Consider the following 15924-nt stretch of genomic DNA (forward strand, 5'->3'; position numbering starts at 1 on the left):
CAGGGAGATTCTGTTTCATGACTGCTATGTTTGTTCAAACATAGAGTGTGATTTTGTTGGATGGGAACTACCACTCCAAGCATCCTGAGTATTGGAGTTATTAGGAAAGACCTCTTTCTTTTCCTAGGTTGTTCTTTTGATTGTTACCCTTATAACTTATATTCATCTGTTTCGCAGTGGAGTTATGTATTTGAATCGTTAAATGTGTGTAAATGTTTGTTGTTTTACAGCAGGGTCATCTGGTTGTATGGCCAGAAAGCAGATTCTCTATTCCATGGTCTTTTGGTGCAGATTGGACACCACATGCACTTTACTGAATAACGAATGTTCGGAATTTGATAATTCTTTTTGTTGAGGTATCTCCTTCATTTGCTTTTTATTTTTAAAAATATAATTGCAACGGTCACTAAAATAATAAATGTGCTGCACAAATTGTGGTACATGTTTCTTCCCTCTCAACATTGAAATTCCGTTTAAGGCCTGCTATGTTCTAATTTCGAGTGTGATTTTGTTGGATGGGAAGCACTACTCCGAGCATTCTGACAATTGTAGTTATTAGGAAAGACATCTTTCTTTTGCTGAGTCCTTGTTTTGATTGTTACCCTCATCACATATATTTATCAATTTCACAGTGGAATAATGTATTTGAATCGTGAAATGTGGGTAAATGTTTGTTGATTACAGCAGGGTCATCTGGTTGTATGGCCAGAAAGCAGATTCCCCATTCAATCGTCTTTTGGTGCATATTTGACACCACATTCACAAATTGTGGTACATATTTCTTGCCTCTCAACAGGGAGATTCTGTTTCATGACTGCTATGTTTGTGCAAACATGGAGTGTGATTTTGTTGGATAGGAACTACCACTCCAAGCATCCTGAGTATAGGAGTTATTGGTAAAGACCTCCTTCTTTTCCTAGGTGCTTCTTTTTATTTTTACCCTTATAACTTATACTCATCTGTTTCGCAGTGGAGTAATGTATTTGAATCGTTAAATGTGTGTAAATGTTTTTTGTTTAGAAGAGGGTCATCTGGTTGTATGACCAGAAAGCAGATTCTCCATTGAATGGGTTTTTAGTGCAGATTGGACACCACTTGCATTTTACTGAATAACAAGTGTTAGGAATTTGATAATTATTCTTGTTTTCGTATCTCGTTCAATTGCTTTAAATTATTAAGAATAATATTCCAATGGACACTAAAAATAATCAATGTGCTGCACAAATTGTGGTACATGTTTCTTTTCTCTCAACAGGTAGATTCCGTTTAATGCCTGCTATGTTCTACTTTCGAGTGTAATTTTCATGGATGGAAGCACTAAGCCGAGCATTCTGACAATTGGAGTTATTAGGAAAGACTTCTTTCTTTTGCTGTGTCCTGGTTTTTGATTGTCACCCTCATCACATATATTCATCAATTTCACAGTGGAATAATATATTTGAATCATGAAATGTGGGTAAATATTTGTTGATTACAGCAGGGTCATCTGGTTGTATGGCCAGAAAGCAGATTCCCCATTCAATCGTCTTTTGGTGCATATTTGACACCACGGACACAAATTGTGGTACATGTTTCTTGCCTCTCAACAGGGAGATCCTGTTTCATGACTGCTATGTTTGTTCAAACATGGAGTGTGATTTTGTTGGATGGGAACTACCACTCCAAGCATCCTGAGTATTGGAGTTATTAGGAAAGACCTCTTTCTTTTCCTAGGTGCTTCTTTTGATTGTTACCCTTATAACTTATATTCATCTCTTTCGCAGTGGAGTAATGTATTTGAATCGTTAAATGTGTGTAAATGTTTTTAGTTTAGAGCACGGTCATTTGGTTGTATGACCAGAAAGCAGATTCTCCATTGAATGGGTTTTTAGTGCAGATTGGACACCACTTGCATTTTACTGAATAACTAGTGTTAGGAATTTGATAATTATTCTTGTTTTCGTATCTCTTTCAATTGCTTTAAATTTTTAAAAATGTTATTGCAATGGTCACTAAAAATAATCAATGTGCTGCACAAATAGTGGTCCATGTTTCTTCTCTCTCAACAAGAAGATTCCGTTTCATGACTGCTATGTTTATTCAAACATCGAGTGTGATTATGTTGGATGGAAATCACCACTCCGAGCGTTCTGACGATTGCAGTTATTAGAAATATTGTTTTCTTTTGCTAGGTGCTTCCTTTGATTGATACCTTTATCAGTTATATCCGTCACTTTCACAGTGGAGTAATGTATTTGATTCGTGAAATGTGGGAAAATGTTTGTTGTTTACAACAGGGTCATGTGGTTGTATGGCCAGAAGGCAGATTCTCTATTCAATGGTCTTTTGATGCAGATTGGTCCCCACATGCACATTACTGAATAACGAATGTTCGGAATTTGATAAATCTTCTTGTTTAGGTATCTCTTTCATTTGCTTTTTATTTTTAAAAATTTTATTGCAATGGTCACTAAAAAAAATCAATGTGCTGCACAAATTGTGGAACATGTTTCTTCCCTCTCTACAGGGAAATTCTGTTTAATGCCTGCTATGTTTGTTCTACTTTTGAGTGTGTTTTTGTTGGATGGGAAGTACTACTTCGAGCATTCTGATATTTTGAGTTATTAGCAATGACTTCTTTCTTTTGCTGAGTCCTTGTTTTGATTGTTGCCCTCATCACATATATTCATCAATTTCACAGTGGAATAATATATTTGAATCGTGAAATGTGGGTAAATATTTGTTGATTACAGCAGGGTCATCTGGTTGTATGGCCAGAAAGTAGATTCCCCATTCAGTCGTCTTTTGGTGCATATTTGACACCACATGCACAAATTCTGGTACATATTTCTTGCCTCTCAACAGGGAGAATCTGTTTCATGACTGCTATGCTTGTTCAAACATGGAGTGTGATTTTGTTGGATGGGAACTACCACTCCAAGCATCCTGAGTATAGGAGTTATTGGGAAGGACCTCCTTCTTTTCCTAGGTGCTTCTTTTATTTTTACCCTTATAACTTATACTCATCTGTTTCGCAGTGGAGTAATGTATTTGAATCGTTATATGTGTGTAAATGTTTTTTGTTTAGAGCAGGGTCATCTGGTTGTATGACCAGAAAGCAGATTCTCTATTCAATGGTCTTTTGGTGCAGATTGGACACCACATGCACCTTACTGAATAACAAATGTTCGGAATTTGATAAATCTTCATGTTTAGGTATCTCTTTCATTTGTTTTTTATTTTTAAAAATCTTATTGCAATGGTCACTAAAAATAATAAATGTGCTGCACAAATTGTGGTACATGTTTCTTCCCTCTCAACAGGGAGATTCCGTTTAATGAATGCTATGTTCTACTTTCGAGTGTAACTTTGTTGGATGGAAGCACTACTCCGAGCATTCTGACAATTGGAGTTATTAGGAAAGACTTCTTTCTTTTGCTGAGTCCTTGTTTTGATTGTTACCCTCATCACATATATTCATCAATTTCACAGTGGAATAATATAGTTGAATAATGAAATGTGTTTAAATGTTTGTTGATTACAGCAGGGTCATCTGGTTGTATGGCCAGAAAGCAGATTCCCCATTCAATCGTGTTTTGTTGCATATTTGACACCACATGCACAAATTGTGGTACATGTTTCTTGCCTCTGAACAGGGAGATTCTATTTAATGACTGCTATGTTTGTTCAAACATGGAGTGTGATTTTGTTGGATAGAAACTACCACTCCAAGCATCCTGAGTATTGGAGTTATTAGGAAAGACCTCTTTCTTTTCCTAGGTGCTTCTTTTGATTGTTACCCTTAGAACTTATATTCATCTGTTTTGCAGTGGAGTAATGTATTTGAATCGCTAAATGTGTGTAAATGTTGTTTGTTTAAAGTAGGGTCATCTGGTTGTATGACCAGGAAGCTGATTCTCCATTGAATGGGTTTTTAGTGCAGATTGGACACCACTTGCATTTTACTGTATAACAAATGTTAGGAATTTGATAATTATTCTTGTTTTTTTACCTCCTGCAATTGCTTTGAATTTTTAAAAATCTTATTGCAATGGCCACTAAAAATAATCAATGTGCTGCACAAATTGTGGTACATGTTTCTTCTCTCTGAACAGGGAGATTCCGTTTCATGACTGCTATATTCTACTTTCGAGTGTAATTTTCATGGATGGAAGGACTAATCCGAGCATTCTGACAATTGGAGTTATTAGGAAAGACTTCTTTCTTTTGCTGTGTCCTGGTTTTTGATTGTTACCCTCATCACAAATATTCATCAATTTCACAGTGGAATAATATATTTGAATCGTGAAATGTGGGTAAATATTTGTTGATTACAGCAGGGTCATCTGGTTGTATGGCCAGAAAGCAGATTCCCCATTCAATCGTCTTTTGGTGCATATTTGACACCACATGCACAAATTGTGGAACATGTTTCTTCCCTCTCAACAGGGAGAATCTGTTTAATGAGTGCAATGTTTGTTCTACTTTTGAGTGTGATTTTGTTGGATGGGAAGTACTACTTCGAGCATTCTGACAATTGGAGTTATTAGCAATGACTTCTTTCTTTTGCTGAGTCCTTGTTTTGATTGTTACCCTCATCACATATATTCATCAATTTCACAGTGGAATAATATATTTTAATCGTGAAATGTTGGTAAATATTTGTTGATTACAGCAGGGTCATCTGGTTGTATGGCCAGAAAGCAGATTCCCTATTCAGTCGTCTTTTGATGCATATTCGACACCACATGCACAAATTGTGGTACATGTTTCTTGCCTCTCAACAGGGAGATTTTGTTTCATGTTTGCTATGTTTGCTCAAACATGGAGTGTGATTTTGCTGGATGGGAACTACCACTCCAAGCATCCTGAGTATTGGAGTTATTAGGAAAGACCTCTTTCTTTTCCTAGATGCTTCTTTTGATTGTTACCCTTAGAACTTATATTCATCTGTTTTGCAGTGGAGTAATGTATTTGAATCGCTAAATGTGTGTAAATGTTGTTTGTTTAAAGCAGGGTCATCTGGTTGTATGACCAGGAAGCAGATTATCAATTCAATGGTTTTTTGGTGCAGTTTGGACACCACTTGCATTTTACTGAATAACAAATGTTAGGAATTTGATAATTATTCTTGTATTCGTATCTCCTTCAATTGCTTTAAATTTTTTAAAATCTTATTGCAATGGTCACTAAAAATAATCAATGTGCTGCAAAAATTGTGGTACATGTTTTTTCTCTCTCAATAGGGATATTCCGTTTCATGACTGCTATGTTTATTAGAACATCGAGTGTGATTATGTTGGATGGAAATCACCACTCCGAGCGTTCTGACGATTGGAGTTATTAGAAATACTGTTTTCTTTTGCTAGGTGCTTCCTTTGATTGATACCTTTATCACTTATATTCGTCAATTTCACAGTGGAGTAATGTATTTGATTCGTGAAATGTGGGTAAATGTTTGTTGTTTACAGCAGGGTCATCTGGTTGTATGGTCAGAAAGCTGATTCTCTATTCAATGGTCTTTTGGTGCAGATTGGACACCACATGCACCTTACTGAATAACAAATGTTCGGAATTTGATAAATCTTCTTGTTGAGGTATCTCCTTCATTTGCTTTTTATTTCTAAAAATATTATTGCAGTGGTCACTAAAAATAATAAATGTGCTGCACAAATTGTGGTACATGTTTCTTCCCTCTCAACAGGGAGATTCCGTTTAATGCCTGCTATGTTCTACTTTCGAGTGAAATTTTGTTGGATGGAAGCACTACTCCAAGCATTCTGACAATTGGAGTTATTAGGAAAGACTTCTTTCTTTTGCTGAGTCCTTGTTTTGATTGTTACCCTCATCACATATATTCATCAATTTCACAGTGGAATAATATATTTTAATCGTGAAATGTTGGTAAATATTTGGTGATTACAGCAGGGTCATCTGGTTGTATGGCCAGAAAGCAGATTCCCCATTCAGTCGTCTTTTGGTGCATATTTGACACCACATGCACAAATTGTGGTACATGTTTCTTGCCTCTCAACAGGGAGATTTTGTTTCATGTTTGCTATGTTTGCTCAAACATGGAGTGTGATTTTGCTGGATGGGAACTACCACTCCAAGCATCCTGAGTATTGGAGTTATTAGGAAAGACCTCTTTCTTTTCCTAGATGCTTCTTTTGATTGTTACCCTTAGAACTTATATTCATCTGTTTTGCAGTGGAGTAATGTATTTGAATCGTTAAATGTGTGTAAATGTTGTTTGTTTAAAGTAGGGTCATCTGGTTGTATGACCAGGAAGCTGATTCTCCATTGAATGGGTTTTTAGTGCAGATTGGACACCACTTGCATTTTACTGTATAACAAATGTTAGGAATTTGATAATTATTCTTGTTTTCGTATCTCCTTCAGTTGCTTTAAATTTTTATAAATCTTATTGCAATGGTCATTAAAAATAATCAATGTGCTGCACAAATTGTGGTACATGTTTCTTCTCTCTCAACAGGGAGATTCCGTTTCATGACTGCTATGTTTATTCAAACATCAAGTGTGACTATGTTGGATGGAAATCACCACTCCGAGCGTTCTGACGATTGGAGTTATTAGAAATACTGTTTTCTTTTGCTAGGTGCTTCCTTTGATTGATACCTTTATCACTTATATTCGTCAATTTCACAGTGGAGCAATGTATTTGATTCGTGAAATGTGGGTAAATGTTTGTTGTTTACAGCAGGGTCATCTGGTTGTATGGCCAGAAAGCAGATTATCCATTCAATGGGTTTTTGGTGCAGTTTGGACACCACTTGCATTTTACTGAATAACAAATGTTAGGAATTTGATAATTATTCTTGTTTTCGTATCTCCTTCAATTGCTTTAAATTTTTAAAAATCCTATTGCAATGGTCACTAAAAATAATCAATGTGCTGCACAAATTGTGCTACATGTTTCTTCTCTCTCAACCAGGAGATTCCGTTTCATGACTGCTATGTTTATTCAAATATCGAGTGTGATTATGTTGGATGGAAATCACCCCTCCGAGCATTCTGACGATTGGAGTTATTAGATATGCTGTTTTCTTTTGCTAGGTGCTTCCTTTGATTGATACCTTTATCACTTATATTCGTCAATTTCACAGTGGAGCAATGTATTTGATTCGTGAAATGTGGGTAAATGTTTGTTGTTTACAGCAGGGTCATCTGGTTGTATGGCCAGAAAGCAGATTCTCTATTCAATGGTCTTTTGGTGCAGATGGACACCACATGCACTTTACTGAATAGCGACTGTTTGGAATTTGATAAATCTTCTTGTTTAAGTATCTCCTTCATTTGTTTTTTATTTTTAAAACTCTTATTGCAATGGTCACTAAAAATAATAAATGTGCTGCACAAATTGTGGAACATGTTTCTTCCCGCTCTACAGGGAGATTCTGTTTAATGCCAGCTATGTTTGTTCTACTTTTGAGTGTGATTTTGTTGAATGGGAAGCACGACTCCGAGCATTCTGACAATTGGAGTTATTAGGAAAGACTTCTTTCTTTTGTTGAGTCCTTGTTTTGATTGTTACCCTCATCACATATATTCACCAATTTCACAGTGGAATAATATATTTGAATCGTGTAATGTGGGTAAATGTTTGTTGATTACAGCAGGGTCATCCGGTTGTATGGCCAGAAAGCTGATTCCCCATTCAATTGTCTTTTGGTGCATATTTGACACCACATGCACAAATTGTGGTACATGTTTCTTGCCTCTCAACAGGGAGATTCTGTTTCATGACTGCTATGTTTGTTCAAACATGGATTGTGATTTTGTTGGATGGGAACTACCACTCCAAGCACCCTGAGTATTGGAGTTATTAGGAAAGACCTCTTTCTCTTCCTAGGTGCTTCTTTTGATTGTTACCCTTATAACTTATATTCATCTGTTTTGCAGTGGAGTAATGTATTTGAATTGTTAAATGTGTGTAAATGTTTTTTGTTTAGAGCAGGGTCATCTGGTGTTATGACTAGAAACAGATTCTTAATTCAAAGGGTTTGTTAGTGCATATTGGGCACCACTTGCATTTTACTGAATAACAAATGTTAGGAATTTGATAAATATTCTTTTTTCCGTATCTCCTTCAACTGCTTTAAATTTTTTAAAATCTTATTGCAATGGTCACTAAAAATAATCAATGTGCTGCACAAATTGTGGTACATGTTTTTTCTCTCTCAACAGGGAGATTCCGTTTCATGACCGCTATGTTTATTAGAACATCGGGTGTGATTATCTTGGATGGAAATCACCACTCCGAGCGTTCTGACGATTGGAGTTATTAGAAATGCTGCTTTCTTTTGCTAGGTGCTTCCTTTGATTGATACCTTTATCATTTATATTCGTCAATTTCACAGTGGAGTAATGTATTTGATACGTGAAATGTGGGTATATGTTTGTTGTTTACTGCAGGGTCATGTGGTTGTATGGCCAGAAGGCAGATTCTCTATTCAATGGTCTTTTGGTGCAGATTGGACACCACATGCACTTTACTGAATAACAAATGTTCGGAATTTGATAAATCTTCTTGTTTTGGTATCTCCTTCATTTGCTTTATATTTTTAAAAATATTATTGCAGTGGTCACTAAAAATAATAAATGTGCTGCACAAATTGTGGTACATGTTTCTTCCCTCTCAACAGGGAGATTCCGTTTTAATGCCTGCTATGTTTGTTCTACTTTTGAGTGTGATTTTGTTTGATGGGAAGCACTACTCTGAGCATTCTGACAATTGGAGTTATTAGGAAAGACTTCTTTCTTTTGCTGAGTCCGTGTTTTGATTGTTACCCTCATCACATATATTCATCAATTTTACAGTGGAATAATATATTTGAATCGCGAAATGTGGGTAAATGTTTGTTGATTACAGCAGGTTCATCTGGTTGTATGGCCAGAAATCAGATTCCCCATTCAATCGTCTTTTGATGCATATTTGACACCACATGCACAAATTGTGGTAGATGTTTCTTGCCTCTCAACAGGGAGATTCTGTTTCATGACTGCTATGTTTGTGCAAACATGGAGTGTGATTTTGTTGGATGGGAACTACCACTCCAAGCATCCTGAGTATAGGAGTTATTGGTAAAGACCTCCTTCTTTTCCTAGGTGCTTCTTTTTATTTTTACCCTTATAACTTATACTCATCTGTTTCGCAGTGGAGTAATGTATTTGAATCGTTAAATGTGTGTAAATGTTTTTTGTTTAGAAGAGGGTCATCTGGTTGTATGACCAGAAAGCAGATTCTCCATTGAATGGGTTTTTAGTGCAGATTGGACACCACTTGCATTTTACTGAAAAACAAGTGTTAGGAATTTGATAATTATTCTTGTTTTCGTATCTCGTTCAATTGCTTTAAATTATTAAGAATAATATTCCAATGGACACTAAAAATAATCAATGTGCTGCACAAATTGTGGTACATGATTCTTCTCTCTCAACAGGGAGATTCCGTTTCATGACTGCTATGTTTATTCAAACATCAAGTGTGACTATGTTGGATGGAAATCACCACTCCGAGCGTTCTGACGATTGGAGTTATTAGAAATACTGTTTTCTTTTGCTAGGTGCTTCCTTTGATAGATACCTTTATCACTTATATTCGTCAATTTCACAGTGGAGTAATGTATTTGATTAGTGAAATGTGGGTAAATGTTTGTTGTTTACAGCAGGGTCATCTGGTTGTATGGCCAGAAAGCAGATTCTCTATTCAATGGTCTTTTGGTGCAGATTGGACACCACATGCACCTTACTGAATAACAAATGTTCGGAATTTGATAAATCTTCTTGTGGAGGTATCTCCTTCATTTGCTTTATATTTTTTAAAATATTATTGCAATGGTCACTAAAAATAATAAATGTGCTGCACAAATTGTGGAACATGTTTCTTCCCTCTCAACAGGGAGATTCCGTTTAATGTCCGCTGTGTTCTACTTTCGAGTGTCATTTTGTTGGATGGAAGCACTACTCCGAGCATTCTGACAATTGGAGTTATTAGGAAAGACTTCTTTCATTTGCTAAGTCCTAGTTTTGATTGTTACCCTCATCACATATATTCACCAATTTCACATTGGAATAATGTATTTGAATCGTGAAATGTGGGTAAATGTTTGTTGATTACAGCAGGGTCATCTGGTTTTATGGCCAGAAAGCAGATTATCCATTCAATGGGTTTTTGGTGCAGTTTGGACACCACTTGCATTTTACTGAATAACAAATGTTAGGAATTTGGTAATTATTCTTGTATTCGTATCTCCTTCAATTGCTGTAAAATTTTTAAAAATCCTATTGCAATGGTCACCAAAAATAATCAATGTGCTGCACAAATTGTGGTACATGTTTGTTCTCTCTCAACCGGGAGATACCGTTTCATGACTGCTATGTTTATTCAAACATCGAGTGTGATTATGTTGGATGGAATTCACCACTCCGAGCGTTCTGACGATTGGAGTTATTAGAAATGCTGCTTTCTTTTGCTAGGTGCTTCCTTTGATTGATACCTTTATCATTTATATTCGTCAATTTCACAGTGGAGTAATGTATTTGATTCGTGAAATGTGGGTAAATGTTTGTTGTTTAGAGCAGGGTCATCTGGTTGTATGGCCAGAAAGCAGATTCTCTATTCAATGGTCTTTTGGTGCAGATTGGACACCACATGCACTTTACTGAATAACGAATGTTCGGAATTTGATAAATCTTCTTGTTTAGGTATCTCCTTCATTTGTTTTTTATTTTTAAAACTCTTATTGCAATGGTCACTATAAATAATAAATGTGCTGCACAAATTGTGGTACATGTTTCTTCCCTCTCAACAGGGAGATTCCGTTTAATGCCTGCTATGTTCTACTTTCGAGTGTAACTTTGTTGGATGGAAGCACTACTCCGAGCATTCTGACAATTGTAGTTATTAGGAAAGACATCTTTCTTTTGCTGAGTCCTTGTTTTGATTGTTACCCTCATCACATATATTTATCAATTTCACAGTGGAATAATGTATTTGAATCGTGAAATGTGGGTAAATGTTTGTTGATTACAGCAGGGTCATCTGGTTGTATGGCCAGAAAGCAGATTCCCCATTCAATCGTCTTTTGGTGCATATTTGACACCACATTCACAAATTGTGGTACATATTTCTTGCCTCTCAACAGGGAGATTCTGTTTCATGTCTGCTATGTTCGTTCAAACATGGAGTGTGATTTTGTTGGATGGGAACTACCACTCCAAGCATCCTGAGTATTGGAGTTATTAGGAAAGACCTCCTTCTTTTCCTAGGTGCTTCTTTTGATTGTTACCCTTGGAACTTATATTCATCTGTTTCGCAGTGGAGTAATGTATTTGAATCGTTAAATGTGTGTAAATGTTTTTTGTTTAGAGCACATTCATTTGGTTGTATGACCAGAAAGCAGATTCTCCATTGAATGGGTTTTTAGTGCAGATTGGACACCACTTGCATTTTAGTGAATAACAAATGTTAGGAATTTGATAATTATTCTTGTTTTCGTATCTCCTTCAATTGCTTTAAATTTTTAAAAATCTTATTGCAATGGTCACTAAAAATAATCAATGTGCTGCACAAATTGTGGTACATGTTTCTTCTCTCTGAACAGGGAGATTCCGTTTCATGACTGCTATGTTTATTGAAACATCAAGTGTGATTATGTTGGATGGAAATCACCACTCCGAGTGTTCTGACGATTGGAGTTATTAGAAATACTGTTTCCTTTTGCTAGGTGCTTCCTTTGATTGATACCTTTATCACTTATATTCGTCAATTTCACAGTGGAGTACTGTATTTGATTCGTGAAATGTGGGTAAATGTTTGTTGTTTAGAGCAGGGTCATCTGGTTGTATGGCCAGAAAGCAGATTCTCTATTCAATGGTCTTTTGGTGCAGATTGGACACCACATGCACTTTACTGAATAACGAATGTTCGGAATTTGATAAATCTTCTTGTTTAGGTATCTCTTTTATTTGCTTTTTATTTTTAAAAATTTTATTGCAATGGTCACTAAAAATAATCAGTGTGCTGCACAAATTGTGGAACATGTTTCTTCCCTCTCAACAGGGAAATTCTGTTTAATGCCTGCTATGTTTGTTTTACTTTTGAGTGTGATTTTGTTTGATGGGAAGCACTACTCTGAGCATTCTGACAATTGGAGTTATTAGGTAAGACTTCTTTGTTTTGCTGAGTCCTTGTTTTGATTGTTACCCTCTTCACATATATTTATCAATTTCACAGTGGAATAATGTATTTGAATCGTGAAATGTGGGTAAATGTTTGTTGATTACAGCAGGGTCATCTGGTTGTATGGCCAGAAAGCAGATTCCCCATTCAGTCGTCTTTTGGTGCATATTTGACACCAAATGTACAAATTGTGGTACATGTTTGTTCCCTCTCAACAGGGAGATTCTGTTTCATGTCTGCTATGTTTGTTCAAACATGGAGTGTGATTTTGTTGGATGGGAACTACCACTCCAAGCATCCTGAGTATAGGAGTTATTGGTAAAGACTTCCTTCTTTTCCTAGGTGCTTCTTTTGAATTTTACCCTTATAACTTATACTCATCTGTTTCGCAGTGGAGTAATGTATTTGAATCGTTAAATGTGTGTAAATGTTTTTTGTTTAGAGGAGGGTCATCTGGTTGTATGACCAGAAAGCATATTCTCCATTGAATGGGTTTTTAGTGCAGATTGGACACCACTTGCATTTTACTGAATAACAAATGTTAGGAATTTGATAATTATTCTTGTTTTTGTATCTTGTTCAATTGCTTTAAATTATTAAGAATAATATTCCAATGGACACTAAAAATAATCAATGTGCTGCACAAATTGTGGTACACGTTTCTTCTCTCTCAACAGGGAGATTCCGTTTCATGACTGCTATGTTTATTCAAACATCAAGTGTGACTATGTTGGATGGAAATCACCACTCCGAGCATTCTGACGATTAGAGTTATTAGAAATGCTGCTTTCTTTTGCTAGGTGCTTCCTTTGATTGATACCTTTATCATTTATATTCGTCAATTTCACAGTGGAGTAATGTATTTGATACGTGAAATGTGGGTATATGTTTGTTGTTTACAGCAGGGTCATGTGGTTGTATGGCCAGAAGGCAGATTCTCTATTCAATGGTCTTTTGGTGCAGATTGGACACCACATGCACTTTACTTAATAACAAATGTTCGGAATTTGATAAATCTTCTTGTTTTGGTATCTCCTTCATTTGCTTTATATTTTTTAAAATATTATTGCAATGGTCACTAAAAATAATAAATTTGCTGCACAAACTGATGTACATGTTTCTTCCCTCTCAACAGGGAGATTCCGTTTAATGCCTGCTATGTTCTACTTTCGAGTGTAATTTTGTTGGATGGAAGCACTACTCCGAGCATTCTGACAATTGGAGTTATTAGGAAAGACTTCTTTCTTTTGCTAAGTCCTAGTTTTGATTGTTACCCTCATCACATGTATTCACCAATTTCACAGTGGAATAATATATTTGAATCGTGAAATGTGGGTAAATGTTTGTTGATTACAGCAGGGTCATCTGGTTGTATGGCCAGAAAGCAGATTCTCTATTCAATGGTCTATTGGTGCAGATTGGACACCACATGCACCTTACTGAATAACAAATGTTCGGAATTTGATAATTATTCTTGTTTTCGTATCTCCTTCATTTGCTTTATATTTTTTAAAATATTATTGCAATGGTCACTAAAAATAATATATGTGCTGCACAAATTGTGGAACATGTTTCTTCCCTCTCAACAGGGAAATTCTGTTTAATGCCCGCTATGTTTGTTCTCCTTTTGAGTGTGATTTTGTTGGATGGGAAGTACTACCTCGAGCATTCTGACAATTGGAGTTATTAGGAAAGACTTCTTTCTTTTGCTAAGTCCTAGTTTTGATTGTTACCCTCATCATATGCATATTTGACACCACATGCACAAATTGTGGTACATGTTTCTTGCCTCTCAACAGGGAGATTCTGTTTCATGACTGCTATGTTTGTTCAAACATGGAGTGTGATTTTGTTGAATGGGAACTACCACTCCAAGCATCCTGAGTATTGGAGTTATTAGGAAAGACCTCCTTCTTTTCCTAGGTGCTTCCTTTGATTGTTACCCTTAGAACTTATATTCATTTGTTTCGCAGTGGAGTAATGTATTTGAATCGTTAAATGTGTGTAAATGTTTTTTGTTTAGAGCACGGTCATTTGGTTGTATGACCAGAAAGCAGATTCTCCATTGAATGGGTTTTTAGTGCAGATTGGACACCACTTGCATTTTACTGAATAACAAGTGTTAGGAATTTGATAATTATTCTTGTTTTCGTATCTCCTTCAATTGCTTTAAATTTTTAAAAATATTATTGCAATGGTCACTAAAAATAATAAATGTGCTGCACAAATTGTGGAACATGTTTCTTATCTCTAAACAGGGAGATTCCGTTTAATGCTTGCTATGTTCTAATTTCGAGTGTGATTTTGTTGGATGGGAAGCACTACTCCGAGCATTCTGACAATTGGAGTTATTAGGAAAGACATCTTTCTTTTGCTGAGTCCTTGTTTTGATTGTTACCCTCATCACATATATTTATCAATTTCACAGTGGAATAATATATTTGAATCGTGAAATGTGGGTAAATGTTTGTTGATTACATCAGGGTCATCTGGTTGTATGGCCAGAAATCAGATTCCCCATTCAATCGTCTTATGGTGCATATTTGACCCCACATGCACAAATTGTGGTACATGTTTCTTGCCTCTCAACAGGGAGATTCTGTTTCATGACTGCTATGTTTGTTCAAACATGGAGTGTGATTTTGTTGGATGGGAACTACCACTCCAAGCATCCTGAGTATAGGAGTTATTGGTAAAGACCTCCTTCTTTTCCTAGGTGCTTCTTTTGATTTTTACCCTTATAACTTATACTCATCTGTTTCGCAGTGGAGTAATGTATTTGAATCGTAAAATGTGTGTAAATGTTTTTTGTTTAGTGCACGGTCATTTGGTTGTATGACCAGAAAGCAGATTCTCCATTGAATGGGTTTTTAGTGCAGATTGGACACCACTTGCATTTTACTGAATAACATATGTTACGAATTTGATAATTATTCTTGTTTTCGTATCTCGTTCAATTGCTTTAAATTATTAAGAATAATATTCCAATGGACACTAAAAATAATCAATGTGCTGCACAAATTGTGGTACATATTTCTTCTCTCTCAACAGGGAGATTCCGTTTCATGACTGCTATGTTTATTCAAACATCAAGTGTGACTATGTTGGATGGAAATCACCACTCCGAGCGTTCTGACGATTGGAGTTATTAGAAATACTGTTTTCTTTTGCTAGGTGCTTCCTTTGATTGATACCTTTATCACTTATATTCGTCAATTTCACAGTGGAGTAATGTATTTGATTAGTGAAATGTGGGTAAATGTATGTTGTTTACAGCAGGGTCATCTGGTTGTATGGCCAGAAAGCAGATTTTCTATTCAATGGTCTTTTGGCCCAGATTGGACACCACATGCACCTTACAGAATAAGAAATGTTCGGAATTTGATAAATCTTCTTGTGGAGGTATCTCCTTCATTTGCTTTATATTTTATAAAATATTATTGCAATGGTCACTAAAAATAATAATTGTGCTGCACAAATTGTGGTACATGTTTCTTCCCTCTCAACAGGGAGATTTCGTTTAATGCCTGCTATGTTCTACTTTCGAGTGTAATTTTGTTGGATGGAAGCACTACTCCGAGCATTCTGACAATTAAAGTTATTAGGAAAGACTTCTTTCTTTTGCTGAGTCCTAGTTTTGATTGTTACCCTCATCACATATATTCACCAATTTCACAGTGGAATAATATATTTGAATCGTGAAATGTGGATAAATATTTGTTGATTACAGCAGGGTCATC

Source organism: Schistocerca gregaria, unplaced genomic scaffold (assembly GCF_023897955.1).
Source record: "Schistocerca gregaria isolate iqSchGreg1 unplaced genomic scaffold, iqSchGreg1.2 ptg000079l, whole genome shotgun sequence".
Taxonomy (NCBI): domain Eukaryota; kingdom Metazoa; phylum Arthropoda; class Insecta; order Orthoptera; family Acrididae; genus Schistocerca; species Schistocerca gregaria.